At 50.0% G+C, this 19,953-nt stretch overlaps 1 protein-coding gene across 1 annotated transcript in view; it reads left to right on the forward strand.

The window, feature by feature from the left end:
- The window catches only part of Ct (homeobox protein, cut), an 845,317-nt gene that overhangs the window by 268,170 nt on the left and 557,194 nt on the right, over positions 1-19,953 (forward strand).

The following is a 19,953-nucleotide window of genomic DNA, read 5'->3' on the forward strand; positions in this document are numbered from 1 at the left end:
ATGCTTCGAAGGGCTGCAGGTAAGCCCCCCTGCAGTACGTGACTTGCAGTTCGGTGGGACTCTTTCGTCGACGACGCTTGTACGGACCTGTGCAGATGGGTAAATGCCGTACTGAGCGCTGGTCTACCGTTAAGCCCTGGCGTATTATCGCTGGTATAATATCGTGCTCTGCGCTGGCGAAGCTGTCATTCAAGGCGTTCACAAGTGCTACTGCCGACTAGAGGGGCCGTGCTATTGTACGTGATGCACAAGGAAACACAAGAAATCGATATGTTTTGTAGCGTGAGCTACAGTGGCCGAGGTTGAGCAGTTTCGCGTGCCTCGTGGATAGCCGTGCTGCCCATGCGCGAGGAGCAGTTATGTCTCACAGCGCACAGCTGGCGCGGCGGAGCCGCCGCCGTCGCGACTGGACTGGACTGGACTGGACTGGACTGGACTGGGTTGGATCGGATCGAATCGGATTGAATTGTATTGCATTGAATTGTATTGAACTGTATTGGATTAAATTGGATTGTATTGGATTGGAAACCGTTTTAGCAGCAGTAAGCATGATAATCAGCTAATCATCGACAACCAGGAAACCTAAAAAATTGGCCGCGTATTTGCTCCTTTCGTGGCAAATGTCGACAAAAGACGATAGTCTTTATCGAATTTTGCCAAGTAAATGCCTCCCTTCGCTTTCCCGCTCACCTCTCATGTTGTTCCTCTTGCGTCGCGCTCCTCGCAAGGTAAAGACGCCAAAGGTTTGCTTAAATCATTTTAAATTTACCGCGTTCCTCTGCTTCAGGCCGGGTGTCTCGATGCCAACGCTGCCGTACGGCGATAACGCTCGTGAATCGAGGCGCCCTACTTCAACGTTTATAGAACCGCGTTCCCCTACTCCACGTGCGTTGAAAGCAGAACGTGGAACCTATCTAGTGGAACCTTTCGTAAGTGTTGCCGGTTGATTTCTTAAAATGGTGCCAGAAGTTATAGTGGCGCGGGCGACAGCAGGCGGCGGCGGAGTGAATTTTTTTTCTGCAGTTGATGAAGTAATTAATTTCGCAAAAATCAAGCGTGTGTGATTTTTTATAAAGGAACACTGCAAATATCATTTCTGTGTTAATTTGTTGTCTTATATTTGCGTAATGTCTTGTTCTTCTTCCACAATGTTGACAAGTGTGAACATTACACCGGACTTAGCTAGGGGTAGATTCAGCTGTGACTATGCAAGACTATTGCGCAGGCACTGTTTTACTTTGGCCGGGTGGCTGAATCGAGTCACAAACATACAGACAGACAGACAGACAGACCAAAATTTCTGGGTTTAAGTAGCCCAAGGAAGACTATCGTCTTTAAAATAACCAGCTGAACCTTAGCTCAGGCTATACGTATATCCTGGCATAGCCGAGCTAAGCCACTGCTAATTTTTTAACGGGTTCGAGATATTGAAATTAGTGGGCTATACCCCACACTAGGCGGGATAAAATTTCTTAAAAGTTGTGCCAATGGTGGTTTTCAACATTAAGGTGGGTGTGCGAGTTAAGCTCGAGCGATGTATGCTTCGTTTATTAGTTTACAGCATTCCCGTTTGCCTGGTTCGCTTTCCTTAACTTCCGGGTCTCAGGTCATTGCGTTGTGTATTTAAATTTAAATTCTAGAAAGGTGTAAAGAAACGAATGTAAAAGGAGAGCCCCGTCACACATTACCAGCGGGGTGCCCCTGCCTGTCTGTATCTCGCGTTTTCTGCTCCAGCGAATCAAGAAGATCCCGAGTGGAACTAATATTCCTTCTTTGAACACCAGACTCGGTTTTTAATCTTGTTTAGCTTCGCCCTACAGCTTCTTGCTTCGGCTAGAAACGCGGTGGAAGACTAAAGCGTAATAACCAGCAGCCGCTCCCATATGCAATTCCTGGCAAAGAGTATACACACGCGCTGGTCAATACATAAGCAAAGCATCGGCCAAGCTGGGTTTTCTGATTCTCTCCTCCGGCGTTTCATTCCTGGCACAGCGGGAAGCCGCTGAAAGGAGAGAGTAGTCGGTAGAAATATGCCTCCGAAAACCTAGCCGGGCAGATCATTTCAACCGGTTTTTCGAGTATCGTGTTCCTCTTATAAACGAATGCTTCGCGCGTATGAAAATAACCACCACGCGCTCGGGCCTCAAGGGATGCGCCTCTGAATGGAAGGTCGGATAGTCTGCATCGCCGCTGTCAAACTGCCGCGGCGCTCGCATGAATTTCACAATCCGGCAGAGTGCCGGTCGAGAGACGGATATATAGGAGCGCGCGCGGACGCGTCTTAATCGCAAACGGAGCGGCACTCCCGATCACCTCGCGCGCTCTCCTCGTGGGGCCTCGCCCCGAAACGAGCTGGCCGCTGTTCACCGATCCATTCCCGAACTTGTCCCCCGGTGCAACTTGGGCCCACGCGCAGGATCGGCTGCACACCGCCCGCGATGCGCAATTACCGCTCCAGACGCCCCTCTGCATCCCCCTTGCGAGAATATTTTTTTTATTTATTTCCTTAACTGCGCGTGCGCGTGAGTGCTTCGCGGGATGTTTGGAGTAGATGTGGTGTCGAATCGGCTTTGTGCCATCGTGTTTAACAGAAGGATGACCTGCGTTGGCCCGTTGCTGGGTTCTTAATGCGATTTATGATTCCAGACTGGATCACATGGTTGTTTTAGGGGCGAAGCACCTTAGGACCTCGCTCTGTCCGGGGCTTGGCGTCCGTGTACACAGTGTTGCACATGCGCGAGGAGCGTTGGATTGAATTGAATTTGGATTGTATTGTATTGTATTGTATTGTATTGTATTGTATTGTATTGTATTGTATTGTATTAAATTGAATTGTATCGGATTGGATTGCATTGGAATTGTATAACTGTACACACGCGTTGTCTTTCCTGCGAAGCACAGGACTTGATCAGACTCTTTAAACAGGACTCTCTTAATGAGCGCGCCATCTTCATCACAGTCATTATCATCATCTCTTCATCGATTTCATTTTTTTACATACATCTGGTGTAGCAAGCTAGGCGCCTTGGCCAGGCTAACCTCACCAGTATCATTAAAGACTATTCTCTCTCTCTCTCTCTCACTCATGTACATGCGCGAGTGGCCAATGCCACGGGTGATTTACGGTAAGAGCGATCCCCAGTGCTTCGTCCACTCGTCATGATTCATTTCTTGGAGATGCGTGGATTTTGTCCGGGAGGCCACGCTGGTCTGGTGTCGCATCACGCGAGTGCACCCGGCTTTTCGCGTTTTATTGCGGCTGCATTGCCTGCCGTAGCCTATCTTTCAGGGTGCTTAATGCAAGAGTTACGTTTGCAGTTCGCGCTTTTGTCTGCAGAGTAAATTTTTGTGTGTGTGATCTATAAACGCCATTCAAAGGGGTTTATTACACCCCGCGGATTTCTCTACAACCGGACCGATGACGTGAGTGCGATCGATTGTTGCGTGTGCTTTTTTAAATCCAGCCTGTTATCTTGGCTGTTGGAACTCTAGGCCGTCGAGTGTGCGGTTAGGTATAACTAGGCTCTTAGGTCTGAAATTCTTAAGCACTTCGATATTACCCGTCTGATTGATTGATTGATTGATTGTAGGGTTTAACGCGCCAACGCAACTCAGGCAATGAAGCGCGCCATAATGGAGGGCTCCGGATTAATTTTGACCGCCTGGGGATCTTTAACGTGCGCCGAAATCTCGTACACACGGGCGTTCTGCTTTTCGCCTCCATCAGAAAAGCGGCCGCCGCGGCCGGGAGTCGAACCCGCGACCTCGTGCTCAGCAGCGCAACGCCTAAGCCACTGAGCCACCGCGGCGGGTGATATCACCCTTCTTGTGAATCAGAACTATGTTTGTTTGTTTTGTGTGTGGTTTGTGGTACTTTTTAAGCCCTGAGGTGTACTGGAAATCACTTTTCAAGCGTCTCGAGTGCAAGGTCTTTTGCCTCCTTTAAGTAGAAACGGTTACTCCACCGTCTGCCGTATCTTTTCCTATCTTCATCTCCTTAGGCGCCTTTTCCACCCTTTTCTTTAGTTAATTTGCGCAGTACATCCAGTTTCAGAAATTAAGGGCATTACTATGTTCTCGGGAGAAAGGAAGCTTGGTACTTTTGTGTAGCGAGTGGCATACGCTAATGGCTGTGTCGGATCTAATATTGCCTTATATTCCTAAATCACCAGGCAGTTACCGAAGGGCGATTTGATGGCCTGAGTGCATTTTTGTTGTGTGAATTTGGGTAATTCCATACACAAGATGAGGTTGTTAGATAACTTTCGGAGAGCTTGTAAGGTGCCACGCGAGTCTATCAAGATTAACCGTTACTGGGCATCATTTCCGTTGACGACACAAAGTGCAGCCCTTATTGCGGGCAGTTCCGGTGCGGGCCCTTGGCCCCAAGTGTGAATTCTATTTTCCACGCGGCATGAACAAAAGGTTCGAAGGAGTGCTGCTCCGTCTGCGCCTCGGGGTTGCGTTTACCCGAAGATTCAGGTTTGAGATAAGTTGCGACGATTCACTACTGTGCTTAACATGTGTCGTGCCTGAAATTACGAAAGCACTTGGTAGGCATCTGCTCTCGATTTGGCGTTGCGTGAGCAACGGCAGCTGTATACCCTGTATCGTGTACGTAGTGGATGCAGGCTAGAACTCGGTCATTTTTTTGGACCCTGGATCGACAGTGATGATAGATCCTTAGAACTAAAACCTTGCTTCGCTTCCTGCGGGTCTCCGAACATAGAATAAATTCTTTAGTCCTTAAACCCCCGACCCCTCACTCACTCTCAACGGGCAAGCAATCCACGCCGTCAAAACACTCTGCATCCTGGGAGTCCACTATCACCACAATAACTCCGGGCCGCGTACGCCCCCAAACTTGAACAGATAGTCCCCAAACTTGCACACCTCATTCAACGAATGTGCTCTCCCCGACACGGACTCAAGGAAGCAGATATCTGCCGCATCGTACGAACAATGCTCACCAGCCGCATCACTTACGAGGCACCCTATCTTACCTTAAAAGCATAAGAACATGCCAAGACCGATGTCCTAATGCGCAAATCTTACAAAATCGCCCTCGGCCTACCCATAGAGTTTCATACTGATATATACTGGAGGGGAATCTGGCGCCACTGTCTAGGGGGCCGTGCTTCAGCGAGTGTTCCGTCATGTACCGGGCAGGCACGTTCCACTTGTCCTTGGCATGGCTCATGAACAGGCTGGAAAGTTGACTTTGGCTGCCAAAAACTAACAATATTACTGTAAAAGTTTTAATTAAATTTGTTTTGTTATAATAAAATAAACTCCACAAACAATAACTTGTCAGTAATTTAGAAGCTTTATGCACGATGTACAAGGAAAAATGTTACCTTTTTTGTTGATTTTGGCCTTGAGACAAACGATAAGCCTATGGCTAGCTAAGCCAAGTAGGCGAGGAACGTCGCTAGCGGCAATGGCACCGCCCACGGCTGCCGGCGACTGCAGCGACAGATTTTCCTCTAGTATGTATTTATATGAAACTCTATGGGCCTGCCCACCTTCGCTTCTACCAACCGCTTACTGAAACTGGGTCTACACAACACCCTCTCGGAGCCCGTTGAAGCCCATCTCCACAACCAACTACAAGGCCTACAACTCACCCCCACCGGTCGTCATCTACTCAAAACGCTAAGCCGGCAGGTGGTACAACCTCCGGACTGGCCACAACGTCTACCCCCATGAATGCGACGTAACATCCATATCCTCCCCACTCCGCGTCATATGACCCTACATACAACGCCGGTCATCGTCAGCATCGTACACGCCTCCTCATGAGAAAATATGGCACCGACCCGATCACGCTGCATACGAACGCCTCTCCCTACCCTCCACGGCCCGCTCACGTCGCTACTGTTGCCCGCTTCGACAATGCTTTCCTCACCTCGGCAACTGCCTGCTCAATCTTTACAACCGCAGCCTAAGAAGCAGCCATTGCCGTCGCAATGAATCAGGCCACAAGTCCCAACATAACAATTCTGTCTGACTCCCAGGCTGCTGCCGTCGTTTTACCTTCGGACGAGTCTCGGCTCTTACCCTGGTCATCCTTTCTCAATGCGCCACCCTTCCTTATGCCGCATGGTGTGTACACGCAGCCACCTTACCCTTTCTGGGTACGAGGTGGCACGCGTCGCCTCCGAGCTCTCCTTCACCGGGCATTCCCAGAACAGGCCAAGAACGCAAGAACGCCCCTCTCCCAAACCGACATTGACATCCTTTACCACTATATAGAGCAATCCGACGCACCTGTCCCCAACCTCTTCCATTTCCAACCGCAGACGCCCGCATTTGGCGCCGGCTTCAAACAGGTATCACAATCACCTCCATCTCCACCACATCTCTCCTACTAACTACCTACCCATATGCCCTCAATGCGAGGAGCCTAACACCACCGCTAATCTCGTGTGGACGTGCCCCACGAACCCTTACCATACAGATCCCCTACCCTTGAGCAGTGGGAGTGCGCGTTGCAGAGATGCTGCCAACTCGAAGACCAGGAGGCCCTGATCTCTCGGGCGAGGACGTCAGCCACGGCACGCGGCCTACCGAAATAGGACGGCCACCCGCCGTTCCTGAGTCTTTTTCTCCCCAACCCCTTCCCTATTGTGTCAAATAACGTACTCTCTCTCTCTATATATATATATCTATCTCTCTCTAGTCGTTAAATAGCGCAAGTAACTTAGAATGCATATACTCATTCGTGCTGCGATGTCCATATCTGTCGTTTTTCTTGGTTTAGTGTTGTGCCCTTTCTATGCACCGGTTTCTTCATATCTTGATGTATAGTTGCTTACCTTTCTTCAATTTTTGTTTGCCTTTGAACTTCGCTTCGAACATTTCCGTGCGTCTAATTTTCAGTCTTTCCTATTTTGTCTCCGCTATTCACCCCACATCACTGCAGTCATCTCCATCTGGCTTAGTACTGTATTTAGCCAATACCTTTTGTTTAGCTTGGCTACAACGGCTGGGGCCCGTTCGCTAATGCTGGAGAATTCCTCCCCATCCCCTGCCATGTCTTTGTTGGTCAGAAATCGAATCACAAGCTCTCTTCTGTCTCGATGTCCCCAACTAAATATGTCCGCAAGGGGCATATAGTTTGTTGTGGTGCTAGTGAACATTATTAAAAACGATGCCAGAGAAGGGACGAAACACGAGCTAGTGGCGGAAAGCACAAGCTTCGTCTTGTGTAATGTTCGCTAGAAATACGAGTTCATTAGTCAGAAAACAACTTGCCCAACCTCCCGCTTTATTATTAATTATTAATTATATGAATTAATCAATAATTAATTATTTATTATTAATTATTGGGATATATTGTGATACTTTCAATAATCTTCTGCTTCTGACGTACTCCATTGTTTTTCGAGCCTTATTCCCTTATGGGAGTACTCTGTCCACCTTTCAAACTCGAGCTTGAATTAAAATATGAAGAAAGTTAAGTTAGTTTTGTTGTTCGCCTGATTTGAATAGTTCGACGTTTGTAATATCGATATTTGAAATAAAGCGACGCAGAGCATGTAATGCAATCCAATTAACTACTCGAATCGGATATTTGTACCGAACCCATATTATTTCCACGATCGTGTGCCACATGGTATCACAGCATCGCGCGTATCACTAACCGACATGACACATTCAGTCAGGCTGCGATCATCCGCGTGTTCTATGACGGCAAATGATGCAAGACTGGATAGAGCAGCCTCGTCTATATACAGATATAGATCTCAGTACCGTGCATGGTGTACCCAACGCCTTCGACTACAACTCCGCGATGACCAAGTGGCTAGGGGGGCGGGAGTGCTCGTTGGCTTGATCTCCAGCTTGTATTAAGGCTGTATTTCTGCTGGTGGTGAATCGCAAAACATACACGTGGTGGTATATTAGGTATATTAGGCACTCGTCAAAGGGTCTCAGTTTGGCATAATTAACCTGCAGCGCTTCGCTCCAGCGGTGCTCATAGACGAAATGCAGCTTTAACGCAGTAGCAGCGGTATGAATAAAGACTCAGAACTCTTTCATGATACTCCGCGATCAGCGTATAGCATGCGCGCCTGGCGAGGCGCGCATGCAGGCAACCATATGAGTGCGCCGCCACTGGTTACGTCGGTCTCCGCGGGATGGCGGTACTTGTCCGTGCAAAGCACATGACTGTGTTGGACGTTCCAAACTCTACCTCACCGAAGGCAAAGTAACGCCTCGAGTCCAATGTGAGTGCGATTAATAACATCTCTGTTGACACCACGTTAGGAATCGGGTTGAAACAGAGCAGACGACGCACGCTGGTGTTTTTTTCTTCTTCGGCGTGCGGGCGCAGTGCCACAAGCCGCGCCATGTCCGTGACTCATCGGCCATGTCTCTGGCCGTTTCCAGTGTTGTCAAGCGAAGGAATTGACAGCTAAACTTTTCAATGAATTCTAACTATATGTCCTTCAAGTATAATGTGAAACTTGGCCTGACGAGCGAAACAGCAGATATGCGGTGGGTGCTTTGGGCTTGATAAGGTGTCGGCACCCCACGCCAGACAGTTTCTGGCCCTTTTCTCCCCCCCCCCCCCCCTCTCAAAACCTAGTCGCTTAGTTTAGCGGTGGTTGTTGGAACTTTACTTTTATTCGGGAGCTTTTTCAGTGGCATGCGCCCCGTGGACCAAGCGCAGAAGTGGAGACCACTGTTCTTTTGTCCTGGTTGTCAGAGACCGACATCCATGATAAATTTTGCCTGGTTTATCTCGACAAACAGGCAGCTCTGAACTTTCCCGCCGCGATAGGCGAACGTTGAACGCGCGAAGGTCGCCCGGACACTTGTTCAAGCGCCAGATGAGCTGTTTTCGAGCCACTGTCACCGCGAACGATTGTCTCAGTTGAAACAGCCCTTTATCGCCAAGGCTACCATCGAGGAAGCGCGGCGGAGCCAACGGCCTGTCCAACTTAGCCTTATAATACCCCAAACGTGCGCTCATCAAGGGATAGGCGACGCGCTCGTTTGCGCTAGAGTCGCTTACGCCGTTCGTAGGATTCGATGCGCGGAGGCGTTGGAAGGGATCGTCACCGCCGAGACAGAAAGCCTCAGAGTAACAGCACCGCTGTCTTTCGTGCTCCAAGTCACTGCTTGTCCCACACTTCCTACCCGGATGTTTCTGTGTAGCCCTCAGTCATCCAAAAAGAAGTGGCTGTACTATATTTTTGTCTGCTAAAAGACGCCAGCCTTCGTACCCTCGCTCTCCCCCGGTGAAGAGGGACTCCACGCGGAGCATAATCTGTACTGGCTCATTAGTGCGACCTTACCCGCTGGTTCTCGACCGAACGAAGACGCTAGCGGCGATTCTCAGATGCTCTGCGGGAAAACATTGGGGCGGCGTGTACACGTCTCGAAAGGCTGGCGACGGGGATGAACAATTTTGATAGCGGAGGCAAGGGCTGGGCCAGGGGAAACTAAAACAAAAACAAGAAGAAGAAGCTGGGTATTATGCATGGGCAATAGGCGCCGCAGCCACCTGGGCAATTTACATCCGAGTAACGTGCCTTTAATAGCCAGCAAGGCGAAGGCTTCTATCTGCTAATGCGCGATTCTTCGAGCGCCGCGAACAATAGACCGTAAAAAGAGTCTAATTGCTGAACCCCGCTCGCTCCCGTATAATACGCATCGTCTATTTCGCCGCAGTGTTTTTTTATTCTTCGTGGCGATACAGCGAAGAAGGCAGAAAAAAAAAAGAAAATCACAGGGGAGGGCATGATAGCAGCGACACTTAGGTGGCTGATGCAGGTCGTCAGGCACGATTTCCGTTTCTCAATTTTTTTTTTCTTCTCGTTGTCGCCGCGCGCTTTCTTCTCTCTTGTTCCTTCCACGTGTGCTGCAAACGGGTCAACACCGCAGCGAACGCAATTTTCCTCGGAGCGGCGCGATTGTGTAGTTGGCCGGAGCTGGGCGCTTGATAATTGCATTGTTAGGACGCCGCGGTGAGATTCGTCCTTCGAGCGCCCACGGCTAATGCAACTCCGTGGCGCGTACGTGAGTCTCGATGTCACATTGAAACGCGCGCGCACGTATACGAAAGACGACGACGACAGCGGCCGACTAAATGGCGCCGCGACCCGAGCGCGGTGGGGACTATCCCACGAGCGTTCGCCCTTCGATGTTGTCGCCGAAGAAAACAGCGAGAGAGACGAACGAGAGAGGGAAAGAGGCGAAGGTCTTGCCGAGAACTAGTAGCGACTTCAAAATAAGGGCCGCGCGCACACACGGGGCATGCGAATTTACCAAGTCGCCGCTGCCTTTACTTGCCTTGCCTTGGGTCAGATACGAGTTAATTATTCCTTTGTGTCGAAGCGAGTTTAAGCCGCGCACAGATGCAAAACCTGTGTCGGGCTATTTTCTGTGGACGGTTAATCTCAAGCATGTATGCGCTCCTGCGCGAAGGTAACAATGGACAGTTCCTTCTTTGCACGTGACGCTTCCCTGTTTGATTTGTGGCGACTGCGGCCGTGTCCGCGTACGGTGACGCTCGGGCGAATAAATTGCCAGCTTGTTATCCAAGGTTATATCCATCATCCGACTAACTACCCACTCGCGTGAACTGAGCCCCCGTCGCAGTATACGCGCTCATTCGAGTGAGGTCGTGCACGTTCATAATTACTATGCATGGCTCCAATGCCCCCGGGACACTGCCGTTATGACTAGCTCGACTTGAATGGGACTCACTTTGCTACCGTGTTGTTTCCTTACGCACACCGATAGGTGTAAACTAGTACCCAGTGTCGTTTGTGAGAGGAAGATGGGAGTGTTGTGTCGCTGTAGGTTTAACTACGCGGCCGCCATTTTTGCTATTGTTTGTGTTGTTCTGTCCGCAGGACTGTTGCTCTGGGCTTATGACACGTACCATTTCCGTCACCACGCGTATTAACTCCTTTTAGTTCCAATGACGAGTCTGGCTCGTCCAGAGATTCATGCCATCCCGTCTCTTTTGCTGTCCTGCACCTATTGCCATAACAAGAACAAACACCCCTTTCGCGCGCTTAACCTCAATGCAAAATTAAAATGCAATTCATTCTCCGTGTCTGTTCATTCGCGGTTCAGTCTTTTGTTCACTTACTTGCCCGGCATTACGCTTAATTACCCATTCAATAACCCATACTATATCGTATGGTGTGTTCGAACCAGTGATTTTCTAGTATCTTGCCTGGTTTGTTTGAACGCATCCCACCGTATGCGCTCACGTGTTCGATTTAATTTTCGAGAGCTTGATTTCAAAACATGGTTAGCTACCCCTATACGAAGGATACACGTGATGCGAGCCAGTACACCGCACAGGTACAAAAGCTCCATCATCCTCGTTTTTATTCATGTCGGATCTGCTGATCGACAGATCCGACACCGCATACAACCGGTGCATGCGGTCGCGACCACCCATGAGGAACCCATCAGGCAATCGAATTTCAGGTGACGCCGAAACACTGCTGGACAGCAGCGGCCAGAGAGAGAGAGATAGATAGATAGAGAGAGAGAGAGAGAGAGAGAGAGAGAGAGAGAGAGAGAGAGAGAGAGAGAGAGAGAGAGAGAGAGAGAGAGAGAGAGAGAGTAGCAACTTCAATGGCATAAAAGCATTACGTGGGAGGACCCCGTTGAGCCTTGCTGCCACTTCCGCACGGACAGTCAGTCGAAGCTGGTTCTCGCAGTCCGAGCTGGTCAGTTCCCCTCCCACTGCTCATCCGACGGATTCGGAATTCGATCTAATTCGGGTTTGTCTTGGCAGGTCCATGCTATTTGAAAGAGTGTACGGGACTGAGCAGTGTTTCTGCGCCGACTTGTCGCCTAACCTATAAGGTCTTAGAACCAAGCAGTTGAGACTGGGCGAGTGCATGCTCTCGCTGCTCTCCGGGGAAACGGCTATGTCAGCTCGCACGCGCTCATCCGCCCGCGCTCATTAACGATTCCTCAGAGGGCGAGACATTCGCTAAAGGCAACGCGCGCAGCTCGAGCCGGAAAACGTGTTCCGCGCCGATCGCGAGCAGCAACAAAAGGCACTGGAAGCGAGCAGAGATCAACCGCTAGCTCACCGCCAGAGGACACGCGTTCACCACCCCAGCGGTAAAGTCAGCAACCGGCGTGCGAGGAAAAGAATAAGAGCATCGGCCAACAGGGCGTTGTTTGCTCTCGAAGGAACCGCACGCTCACCACACGACTGCAAATGGGAGCCTCCTCGTCGAGGTCTCCGCCCGTGTGCGCTAATAGTCGCCGTCTGCCTGTCAGGGATCGAGCGGCATCGGCCGCGTGTGGGCCTCTCCTCCTCCTCCTGCTCCGCCGCTGCTGCTGCTGCTGCTCCGCTGCGCGACGACGTTTTGCTGCTGCCGCGTGCGTCAACTTTGCGGCGCGCCGCCGCCATTCGCCCGCCCAAATAAGCGTTCGCTGCACGCGCCCCCGACTTGGTTTTTGCCGAGCTGGAGCGCGCTTCGGGGCCCACAAAAGCGCCTTCGGTGGCGGCGGCCCCCTTAATTTGGGCACGGAGACCCCCGTTAATTGCGTGCAGCGTGAGTGAGGATGAGTCGCGTGAGAAGTCTTGCCGTCTGCGCCTGCGCGATGTACTGTACTGCCACAGCGGTGAGGCCTAAAAAGGCGAACGCTTGCTCTGTCCGTTCTGACGCACGTGAGCTTTGAATACTACCGTATCGACTTGTGGAAATCGATGCGTTTCGTTCGGTAGCGGGGTAGGCTCAGTGCTCGAATTATTTCGTGCTCTTGAATAGACAGAGCCGCACTTAAAACCGACTGAAAGCAGAGCAGCGAACACCTTCGTGTGGTGCATGTTCTTACAATTCCGTACCCACAGTGATATTACACAGTTTTGTGGCTTACTCCAGGGTGAACAAAAGTGTTGAGGACGGCTGTCCGGGTTGAAATAATTGAAGAACAAAGTCTTGAGAAGGAGCATTCATCAACTTCTAGCGGCCCTCCATCGCGCTGCACGCAACATTCGCGGCAGCGCGCAGGCGGGGTCCCAATAACGTGCGCCGTCGCCGCGATGCGGTTGATCGGGCGGATGGGTGCGCCTCGGAGTGCGCGCGCGCCCGCGCGCCCGCTTAAGCGATTCTTTCGATTTAATGACTGACGATATGGCGCCCTATAGAAATGACACGGCCCGCTGAGGATGCGACGCTCCCCGTGAATGCGAGCTACAGGTGGATCCGAGGTATACAGGTGGGCGTTGTCGGATTGCGCCCGGCTTTTCCTCGCCTACGCTCCGAGATATGCCTCCTTTCATTGCCCCCGAAAAATGAACGGCGTGTGTATTATACCCCCGAACCATTTGGCGAGAAGTTTGAAAGAAGTTTGGTCGTCGTATAGTGCATCTTTTGTAGCTTACGCTACACTGGCCGAGGTTGAGCAGTTTCGCGTTGGCCGTGAAGGGCCTTTCTGCGCAAGCGCGAGGAGCATTGGATTGGTTTGGATCGGATCGGATCGGATCGGATCGGATAGGATTGGCTTGGCTTGGCTTGGATTGGATTGGACTGGAATAAATAGGATTGTGTTGGATTGAAATCCAATCCAATTGGAGTACGGGTGTGCAGAGAATAGGGTCTGCACATTCGCCGGTCTGCACATTCCAGAGGAGTGACGTCATAGCTGCGGCAGACGCACTAGCGCCGGCTTACACAATATTGACAACTTCACTGTCAACTATGTAATTTTTGAAAAGTAAACAAAACTCTGCGTAATGCTAGAGTCCTCTCAGTGGCCAATTGCCGTAGCATTTGTTTCGAGATAATTTCAATAAAACTAGTTAGTGCGACTTCCTGTTATGCTACCCCCTCCGAAGGTGGACGTGCTTCACTGTTCAACCCTTTGTGTGGGAAAGCCATCTTACAAAGACCGAGCTTACAACGATCTCGTTAAATCGGTTGCGCGTCTAAACATATAGCTTGTATTTACTGGCGAGGCACGCATGCAGGCAACCATGTGAGGGCGCAGTCACTGGTTACGTCGGGCTCCACGGGATGGCGGTGCTTGTCCTTGCTAAGCACATTATCTGTGTTGGACGTTACAAACTCTACCGAGTGCAATGTGAGTGCGATCAATAACATCTCTGTTGACACCATCGTTGAGAATCGGGTTGAAACGGGGCAGACGACGCACGCCGGTATTTTTTTTTTCTTCGGCTTAAGCCTCGCCATGTCCGTGGCCGTTTCCAGTGTTGCCAAGCGAAGACATTGACAGCTAAACTTTTTAATGAATACCACCTATACGCATTGCTGGGAAAACATTTTTAAAGGAAATATAAGCCGTCTTGTATTAAAATATGAACGGACCGTACAACTGCACCTTGCAATGTGCTGCCGCGTAAAACTTGAACCTTACCGTGGTTTACCGGATATAGCCCACAAAAGTCCCCTGGATGTGGTCTCAAGGTGAATTTGTCCGCTGCCTGGAGCTACCAACGCACCTGCTAGTAGTTTGGAGGAGGTGATCTCAGGGGTGGAGAATAATTACTACACACAGGATTTATAACAGTAGGCAGAAGAGAAATACCATTCCAAAGCTGCAGCCTCGTCGCGCTGGCGTTTCCAGCAGGTAGTATTCATGCTAACACTGCGATCCCTGTGTCAATGCTGGCCCTCTATTCTGGCGATGTTAGAACCAATAGACGCTATTACGAGCAGCGTATCAGAAAAAGATGAAGTTCAACCCGAGTATCGGGTGCCCTAATCACGCCCATGTTCCTCGCTTTTTTTTTTTCGGGGCCGTCCACCTGGCGAAAAACAAGTCCGTTGAGAGCTACAGTTTGTCCTCTTGCAAGCGAACAAAGCGCGGAGTCGTGCTGATCGCCTTGCGAAAGCCCATCGTGCTGGCGCCCCTCAGCGCCGCGCAAGAAAGGCGCGCGTGTGGCAATAGAGCGGTCAGAAGACGGCGCGTGAAACAGACATCGCGCTCGGCGTGCCCCTGTGACCCGAGCATGAGGCATACCGACTCGCACGCGTGTCATTTCCCTCGGTCCGATTGAGTGGTCAGGACGGGGCCGTTGTTACTGTGCCCCCGCACCCGCCCCCCTCATCACTGCTCGTAGACGACAACGAGTTCGGCGTGCTCGCGAGGAGGCCTTTAATCTCTTCATCGATGCTGCTCACAAAGACCCAACGACGCTGCAGATCGGCCGATTGGAATCGCGATCACGAAGAAGCCGAGGAGCCGGATTTGAAACAGCGCGCCTTTCGAGGCACCATCGCGCGCGAGGGGGAAAGAGAGCCACCCCTGAGCCGGAGCCAATTAGGCCCAACGTGGTTCCCGATCGCTGTAATGGCCATCGGCGGAGCTGTCTCGTCGCCTTCGATGAGGAGCGCCGTTCAACACTGGGGGGGACGTGATATATACGCCGTTTGAGTCTCTCGTTATCTGATTGGGGGCGTTTCGAACTGCCCGGACGAGCGCCGAGCGGCTCGATGTCGGTTCCACGTTCGCCAGCGCTCGGGTCATCTGGGTGGTCCAATTGCGCGGCCATCCTTCCCCGCACCCGGCCTCGGACGCTCGCGGTAAATGCGGCCGCTTACGAGGCGCCCCCCCGCGCGATTTTTCATCGCCTCCTTATAGGGTATGCGTGCTCCACTGCAGAAACTTTTGGTGCAGTGTTAAGACACGCAGCCTCTCAGGCCTTGCCCGTGTACCGGAGTGAACGGCTTGGAAACGGCTAGTCCACGTGTGCCCGTAGATTTTGTAGGAGCGGAGTATGCTCGAAGATGGTTCACTTTAACGTCTAAATTCGGGTCGTAAAAAGTGGTTCCTTTGTTCTCTTCATCCAACTCTCGAGAGCTATCAGGTTGAAATCTTTGCTTGTGCTTTCTTTATTAAGCCTCGTGGGATACATCGCGCACACGTGTTGTTTTGTCTCGCATTTCGCTAAGTAGTTATTATGTTTCTTTTCAGCGGTCGTGCTGCCAAAGTAATTTAGACATAATGCGTGTGAGTTCCTATATCTACATAAATCGTGAGCGAAAATTTCACTGATATTAAATGGCTGGAGCACGATAATGGAGCTTCTTCTTACTTCGCGCTGTTTATACGAAACTGTGGTGTATTTTGCGCGCTTAAAAACAAGCTTGCGGGTCAACGAGGTTGCCTTTGCGGCGATGGAATCAGACAGGTCGTCCACTCTAGCCCCCATTCAGCGGCCGCTGTACTTTATTTTGCCATTTCATTTCGGCAGCGAACATGTTTCGTTCTTCGTGCCTCGTCTGTTCTGTGATATTTGCGTGTGCATCTGTTGCCCTTTGTGCTCCTACAGTTTGGGCAGAAGCAGTTATTTTGCTTGTTTTGTTTCTTCTTGAATTACAAACCAACAATTACAGGTCTACACATTACGTATTCACCTGCCGAAAGAACTGCACGTTGATTAGCTGTGGGTGACCGCATCACAATCTAATATGGTTATATATTCTTAAAAATAAGGCTGTAGCGATTTAAAGGTATTGTTGAAAGTTTGAAAGGTATTTTTGACAAGTGTTGAAAGTTTTTTGTAACGGTCAACCTCGTCCGGCAGAATCGCAGATGAATTGCAGGTGAAGAGAAAGTGGAAGAAAGTGCGCATTATATCAGTTTCTTATTGCTACAACATGTCTTAATTTCCTAACCGAATAAACAAATACTTTTTTGTCATTCTTGCTGTACTTTAAGTATTTTCACACTCACTAGAACAATATCAGCTATAACCTAATTACGAAGATAATGTGTCTGTACTCTTCCCATAATTCCCACGATGACATGAACGACCTCGAGGTGTTACTGTTAACGCTAGCGCTATATTCCTCTATAGTTATATGTAACAACCTCTCTGACAGCTGCTAAAGGCACACTAGGAAAAACAAAAACAAAAACATGCGGCTATGCACAAGCGGTCACGAAGCCAACATACAATGTTACCGTCGAGGGGGTTTTAAAGCTCTTGTGAACTTCCTTAGTGACTGTGGACTCGTTCGAAACACTGCCATGCCAGATTAAAAAAATACCAACTTTAACGCAGTCTGGCAGTAATTTTAGTTGGATAAAATTAAGTGTCTAGAATATGGTATGGCGCCGTACCAGCAACTTTCTCCCACTATCCCCATTCATGTCGTAAACATCATTTTGTAGCTAACTGACACTGGGTGAAAGCAACCGCAAAATAATTAGCGGTATTTCTCGTTTGGGGAACAAGATAATTATGGTTTAAATTTAAGCTGGCGCTATTTTTTTCTGCGATAAGACAATTACAAGCAGTTACGGGGCAAAGATGCTCGTCAAGTCGACAATGAGGTCATGACAAGTCATCCTTAAAGCAGCTTAGCCGCTTGGGACGTAGGGTTATTACGAATGACGCTTGTAACAGCGAAGATTTTGTTTGGGTTAATTGGTAAGAGATGATGCTAGTTAGTTGTCGTGCTCCATTTTTTTTTCTTTACAAGAAACGGCACACTGAAGGAATTGAGCACTACAGGCACAGCTTTCGCAGCGTGTTTCTGTAGTGATTTCAGCGTCCGTTTCCGTGTAAGAAGTTCAGGACAAGAAACCATCAGCACGCTTTTGTAATGGCGCGAACAGTTCGCTTGTAGGGGCTTGTCATCTTAAACACTGCCATGAACTCACCACCGCCCGGTAATAAACATTGGTCGTTGAATTAGTGAAGGTTGCTGGACTCTTGCAAAGGGAAAATGGCAGGGCAGGTTGGCTTTTGTGCTGAAGCGCCCTTAAAAAAATATTTTTTGTCACTCAATTTTCTACGATGACTTCCTGGGAAACTCATCTCAACGTTCTGTTTACGAAAACACCGTGCCAAGTTTTCCCCTACTGCACCAGTCAAAATTGACTCCGCATTAAGAGAGTGAAAGAGGGAGGGAGGGATTGCAACCGACAGGAAAATGAACTGCAATATCCATCATTTCACAATTTCTGAATACAACATACAGAGCGTGGATGAATGAAGTTTGCTAAATATAAAAAAAAAATACTTTGCGTTATGAATCTCGTACACGATGCTCTTGAATGTCGCACACAACCATCGTAGTGGTCTCTGCACCAATCTTGTTGATTTTTTTTCGCCGCTCTTTATGAACATTCACATGTAGTTACCATAGCACAATGTGAGCAATGCTGTGCTCAGGGGAACAAACCAGTATTTTTGACATGCATTTGTTATGTTTGCATGGTGCTGGGCATCCGAATCTTTCAATACTTCTTTAAGCAAAAATAGAAAGAAGAGGTTATGGTTTGTGATTTTCTTAACGTAAAATCCCGCATATAAGCACTTGGCTCCCTGGATCGACCGAGGGATCTGGTTACACGCATTGTTAGGGAGTGCGTTTTTCCGACCAGAAGTTTACTCGTGTATATGCCCACGAGTGTCACTTGGAAACTTACCTCAAGTGTCGCTCACAAAGAAAACTCAGCGCCCCTGTGTCAATGTATTCGTATTTGCCGTATTTTCAGGAGCAAACAAAGCCAGCTCTTTCGAGTAATATGGAGAGCGTTAACAGAGTTTATACGCACTAGCATGCACAAGTCACCAGCGCCAGTCGTGCGTGCTCTTGGTCGGGTCCTTCTGGGACACTTCCCTTGTGGTTGGCGTCACCTGCGATCTGAAGCTCCGTTGATGCCAGTGACCCCGTGGTCGTAGCAAGAGCTAACGGAGAGTTTCAGAGGGAGGTCAAGTAGTGGCGAGGTTCGAAAGGGGGCTGGTATGACGCAAAAAATACGAAGGACGAGTCAAAATAATACTCGCTCTGTGCGGGACATAAAGTACATGGAAGCGCCGCCGAGATCCAGAAGTTCGTGCATGGTTCACTTATACTGAAGCGACGATGACTACATGCAGACTCTGTGTTACAAAAGCACGAAGCTGCAGCGAAACGACAAATTTACCCATACTTTAGAGGCGTCGCTAAGAACGAAGTGTATGCCACTAAACTTGCGGCTGCAAAAACGACATTCGTGTGGGATTTAACGAACAACCCTCTCGACATATAAATACGCTTGCAACGTTCGTGACCACAAGGCGATTGCCGTCACTCCACAACTAGGGGCATCCAGTAGGGTTCTTTGCAACGCCACAACAAGCAGCCGTTGCCCCGGTACCCGAAAACATACGGTAGAACCCATGTTACACGACGCTGCAAGGGTCATCGGCCTCTTAAACCACGGACGAATCCCGCTCAGCGTCGTCAAGAAATCCTTGCATATGCGTCCGTATAGACGTTGACAAACCCAGAGCAGGTGTTTGTCAGGTGAGGTGGTTTGAAGTCTTCCCATTGTGAAAGCTTCCGTCATCTGCGTTTCGTTGTGCAATGGCAATTTCACTGTACTAACGCTTTCAGAAATCGGTTATTCAAGAACGGGAGATAGCACGTTCCCCCCCCCCCCCTCCCCCCCTCTCCCTGCATGACAAGCCTCCACGGCCTTGTCCTTATGTCGGTGGTGATGCTGTACCCCAGAGCCGCGCGCAGGGGCAGCCCATTGATCATACCTCGTAGCAGAGATGGGCGCGGGCAGGCCGATTGTGGGGGACACCGTCTCTACACGAGGGCCAGCGCGCGGCGGGTCGCCTCGTAAATTAGGCATCGCCGAGTAAACATAGGAGCGTCTTCGCCCCTGCTGCACGAGCGCAGCGAAATGAGCGCGGTAACTTAATGAAGCACGTCCCGTAGAGGCCGGCCGGTTCGATCTCCGGCCATCCCCATTAGCGCGCAGCTTGAGTCCGCTCGCTGCTGCGGCCGAGGTGCGTTGACGGCGGCCGCGGGAATGCGCGGCTCCCCCTCTCTCTCCGCTAAGGTCCAATGTCGGCTGATTATTGATCGAGACAGCGGAGCTCAGACTTGCGCATTTAAATGAACGTGTTTTAAGAAGGGTGCGCTTGAAAAACGCAGTCTGAAAAAGTGGGCGTTTAGGAACTGTCGGCAGCGGAAACGAATGAGAAAAAGG

The sequence above is a fragment of the Haemaphysalis longicornis genome, unplaced genomic scaffold (assembly GCF_048455015.1).
Source record: "Haemaphysalis longicornis isolate Haplotype H1 unplaced genomic scaffold, Haemaphysalis longicornis Haplotype H1 scaffold_7, whole genome shotgun sequence".
NCBI lineage: Eukaryota > Metazoa > Arthropoda > Arachnida > Ixodida > Ixodidae > Haemaphysalis > Haemaphysalis longicornis.